This window comes from Rhipicephalus microplus, unplaced genomic scaffold (genome assembly GCF_043290135.1).
Source record: "Rhipicephalus microplus isolate Deutch F79 unplaced genomic scaffold, USDA_Rmic scaffold_17, whole genome shotgun sequence".
Classification (NCBI taxonomy): domain Eukaryota; kingdom Metazoa; phylum Arthropoda; class Arachnida; order Ixodida; family Ixodidae; genus Rhipicephalus; species Rhipicephalus microplus.
In genome coordinates, this window is record NW_027464590.1 from 5,352,910 (window position 1) to 5,358,227 (window position 5,318).

Sequence of the window (5,318 nt, forward strand, 5' to 3'; positions counted from 1 at the left end):
ACCGCTTTTTAGTCACAAATCATTATTAGCGTTTTTTAAAGAAATTCATAATTTTCATATCATTTACCCGGGCATACCGTAGCACGACCTCTCTAGAGAGGTTTTTGCTGCGGTGGCTACACAGGAAAGCACTTGCCTCACGGCCCTTGCACACAAGGGTACTAACGTGTGAGGTACTTGTGCTAATGCCATACATATCCACCATCGTCTTATTATCACCAACTTTTGTCATCATTCACACCACACACATCTTTCACGGCATGGTCATCATTTTATTACTTGTATGTTTTTACCCGCCTTATCGCGAAGAATTTTATGGCCCTTATACAGCCGCTTATCACAATCATTGTCCATATTTTCAGTAAGATTAAATGGCGCTCTTTGGCCAACAAATGGCCCTTGCGCCAAAAACACCATACATCATCATCATCAAGTAGCTCAATACCCCCCTATCCCAACGCTCTTCCCCCATTTCTCTCAATCACTTCTCAAATTTTATCTTGCTGCTAGCTTCCCTGCCCTCAAATGATGTCTATCCCATATCACCTTGTACTCTCCGATTTGGTGTATTCCTGTGAGCTCCTAAAACAAGCCTACCGATTGCACGTTCCTTAATTTCTATTCTTGCTTGAACTTCTGATCTCGTGCACAAGACCTCATTGCCGAAAGCCAAACCAGGAACCATGACCCCTTTCCATATTCCTCTCACAACATCATACGTATTGTGATTCCACAGTACCCTATTTTTCATCACCGCTGCATTCCTGTTATCTTTAGTCGTTACGTATATTTCGTGTTCCCTTAGGTTCTTGTCCTATTGCTTATCCGTACACCCAGGTATTTGTATTTATCTTTTATCTCTTGCGTGACCTCCTGTATCTTAAGCTTACTACCTTGATTATCAATAAAAATTATGACTGTTGATCTTTCCTTACTGAATCTGAAATGTAACCTATCTCCCTTATTACTGCAGATGTTCATCAATCTCTGCTAAATCGTCTTTGATGTCGGCCATTAGCAAGATATCATCTGCGTACATCAATACTGGTAGTGCCTGTTCAATGAGTTTTCCTTGTTTGACTAAAGAGAGGTTGAAGCCCAGTCCACTTCCCTCTAATTTTGCCTCTAATCCTTGTAGGTACATCATGAATAATAAGGGTGACAGGGGGCACCCTTGTCTAAGCCCCCGTTTTACCTCTGCAGGCTTAGATACCTGTTTTTCCCACTTTATAACTACCTTGTTACCTTTATAGATGCCCTTTAAAAGATTAGTGACTACATGTTCCACGCCTAGTGTGTCCAGTATTCCGCACAATTCCTCTTAAACCACGCTATCGTACGCTCCCTTGATATCCAAAAATGCTAGCCACAGGGGCCTGTGTTCCTTTTCTGCTATTTCCATGCACTGCGCCAGTGAGAACAGATTGTCTTCGAACCTTCTGTGTTTCCGAAACCCATTCTGCAGTTCCCCCAGCACCCCCTCATCCTCTATCCATGCCTGCAGTTTTTCCTTTATAATCTGCATCGCCAGCCTGTAGACCACTGATGTCACTGTTATGGGACGGTAGTTGTTTATGTCAGCTTTGTCCCCCTTTCCTTTATAGATCATGCTCTTTCTGCTAAGTTTCCATCCATCGGGAACTTCGCCATCGATTGTTATTTTGCTCACTGCCTCTCTCAAAGCCTGCTTAGACTTCGGACATAATGTCTTTATCAACCTAATCAGAATGCCATCTGGGCCTGTTGATGTACTACTAGGAACCATCTTCTCAGCCTTTTGTCACTCTCGTTAAGAAAATGGAGCAATTGCGCCACTTGATCCATCCTTGTCTATTGTGGTGCATAAGGCACTTCTTTGTTGAAATTTTTCTGTTACCCTTGTTCTTATATATTCGATAGCTTCGTTACCTTCTAGCCTAACACGGTGAAATGGAGTTATAAACCTCTGCTCATGGCTTGTCTTATTTCTTAGGGAGTTCAGATGGTTCCAAAATTTTGCAGCTGCCTATTTATTTTTTTATGTACTTCTGCCAGCCACTGAGCCCCCTTTCTTCTCATTTTTCCATTGATCAGAAGGGATGCTTCGCTTCTACAGCTTAGAAAGATGTCCCATTTTCTTTCAATGTCATCTGTTGGTTCACCCCGCTGCTTAGCATGCCTGTGTTTCCCAGAGGCTTCCTGGCGTTTTACTATGGCTCTCCTAACTTCCTCATCCCACTAACTCTTGGGTTTGTGTCTCATTTTCCGGGGTTTCTTGTCACGGGCCTTATCAAGTTTAGCTCAAACAGTCGTAATTAGATTCATGTACGTCTGCACTGTTTTATTATCCTCTGTGATTACATTCTCACTTTGTTTATTAGCTATTTCTATTTGCCTATCTGAAATAAAAATTCCCCTGTAGTTGCTCAATTTGTCTCCTTCCCACTTTCATTGCTATTCCCAAAACTTAGCTTGATGTGTTTGTGATCACTACCCAGACTTCTGGAGCCACATTCATCTATGTGCTTTCCCCTGAGCCTGTCATACACTCTATGTGACATCAGTGCATAATCTATTGTCAACTGCAGCCTTTCTACCTCCCTTGTTATTTGCCCTGCAAACTTCTCAGTACTGTCACAAATCATCAACTCATGCCTTTCACACATATCCATGATCATTTTGCCTGCTGGGTCAGCATACCCATTTATATCTTCTATATGTGCATTCATATCTTTCAGTGTAAATATCTCGCACTCTCCTCCTAATTCTTCAATGCTATTTTTATACACTCTACCATTGCTTGATTTTCCTCTCTGGCCTTTGCTCCCGTTCACAAGTACACAAAACCAAGGGGTGTCATCTGCCTAGCTACTTTCCCTTGTAACTATAAATGTTCCGTGCATCCCTGTTTGACTCTTTGCCAACACATACTTTTATATGTAAATGCCCCAGTTCCACCTCCCTTTTTGCTGCCTTCTGTTTTATTGCAATATTCCCATACGTGGTCGTGATTGCAAGGTGGTTGCTCCTTGTCACGAAGACGTGTCTCCACAACCCCATATACCATCAGCTCCTCCTGCCTTAACTGCTCTTCTTTCTCTTCCCACTTTAACCTATTCCTGCCAGCCTGCATGTCAATATAGCCTATGTCTAACTTAGCTCAGCCCTTGTGCTTACGTCGATTTCTTCTCCCACAGACCCTCTGTGGCTTGAATATTTTTGCCCCTTTAGAACCGTCTTTGGCTACACTGTTGGCCTCAGGGCTCTGGGTCCCCCTAAAAAAGCTGTGGCCTGATAACCCACCCTACTACCAACCCTCCTGCCCGTCGCACTACTGTAATGAATGTCATCCTGTGCAAAGGGGCGAGCGCCGGGCTCGTACACGTCTTGGTTCACCTCCATTACACAGTGTCCGAGTTTTTTTATTTATTTATTGTACCCTCAAGGCCCGAGGGCATTACAGAGGGGAGTGGTGAACGGAAAATTATACAAATTTGTGAAGTAAATAATAGAACAAAAACGTAATACAACAGTGCAATAAAACAAGCTAGAAATATCAGTACATACAATGTAACAAAAAAATGCTTTGCAAAAATATTAAAAACAAACAAAGTAACATGACGTTATTCCTGTTTATACAACTTTACAACAATAATAAGGTGCCATGAATTATAAGTTGAACAATGTTAGCTATAGCCTTTCGAAAAAGCTTATTATCAATGATGGTGACTATGTCATTGGGAAGGTGGTTCCATTGTCGAGATGTTCTAGGGAAAAATGAATGATTAAAGGTGTTGGTGTTTCCTGCTTGAATTCCGACTTTAAAGCGATGGTCTACACGGTGCGATAAGTAATGTGGCTGTGAAATAAGTTATTATGAAGAAATGGGTGATGGTATATCTTATTAAACAAAGTTAAGTGAGCTATTGATGATATGCTGGAAGTGCAGTTATAATTGGAAAAAATGAAACGAACAGAATTGTTTTGAAGGGGTTTTAGAGAGAGAAGATGAGGTTTCGTTGTGTGGGTCCCACACAGCTGCGGCGTACTCTAGTTTCGGGCGCACTAAAGACTGATAAAGTAGTAATTCAAAGATGACGGGGCGTTAGAAAATTTGTGACGTAAGTAGCCAAGCGTGCTGTTAGCTCTACTGGTTATGTATTCAATATGAAGGACCAGGTCATTACCAGGTTAGGTTTGAAGTTATATGAACGCCTAAGTATTTATATGAATTCGCAGGGTCTAAGGGGATATTATTCATATGGTAGAATGGAAGAGTGGTAGAGTTTCTATGAACACGTAAAATTTTACATTTGTTAATATTTAGTTGCATTTGCCAGGTATTACACCAATCACTTATAAAAGGTTTAGATCTGATTGAAGAGCATTAGAATCGTCAGTACTGATTATTTCATGGTAAATTATTCAATCATCAGCAAAAAAATTAACATAAGATGTCAATGTAGATGGCAAGTCGTTAATATAAATTAGAAATAGAAGTGGTCCTAGTAATGATTCTTGAGGCACACCAAAACACACTTCAGTTACAGGTGAGTCATGATTATAAGCAGTGACAAACTGATGGCGGTTACAAAGAAAATATTCAATCCATTTCAGTATGTTATTATCGAGGTACAAAAGACTTGGTTTAAAAAGAAGTGGTTGATGCGAAACCTTGTCAAATGCTTTACTAAAATCTAAAAACACACAGTCAGCAGATGAGGTGCAATCTAAAATACAGTTTAGTCCATGAGTAAATGATATTAGTTGCGTTTCGCATGAGTAAGTTTTACGGAAACCGTGTTGAGCTGTGGTGAAAAATGAGTAGTAGTTAAGGAAGTTAACCAGATTGGTGAAAATTACGTGTTCAAGAAGTTTGCAACAGGTGCTTGTCAGTGAGATTGGGCGGTAGTTCAAGGGTGAGTTTTTGCTGCCGGACTTGTGCAGAGGAACCACCTTCCCTATTTTTCATTGCGAAGGAAGCGTAGATAAGTCTATGGATTGTTGAAAAATTTTGGTCAATATGATGGAGCTGAAAACGCTAGTGCTTTTTAAAAATTTGCTGTTGATGTCTTCAAAGCCTGAAGCTGAGTTAAAGGGTAATTTATCAATAAGTTTAGCGATGCCGGATAAATGTACTGTTACAGGATTCATGATAAGATAGTTGCATGCGCTGGTGTCCGGTAGGTGAATGTTGCTTGGGACCGAGAAATTATTGCAAAATGCGTCATTAAGAGTGATCGCGCAAGTGTTACTTGGGATTATGTTGCCTTCTGTGTCTTTTAGAATGATAGTGCTATTGCAAGGGGGGTTAATGACGTGCCAGAATTTGGGAATGT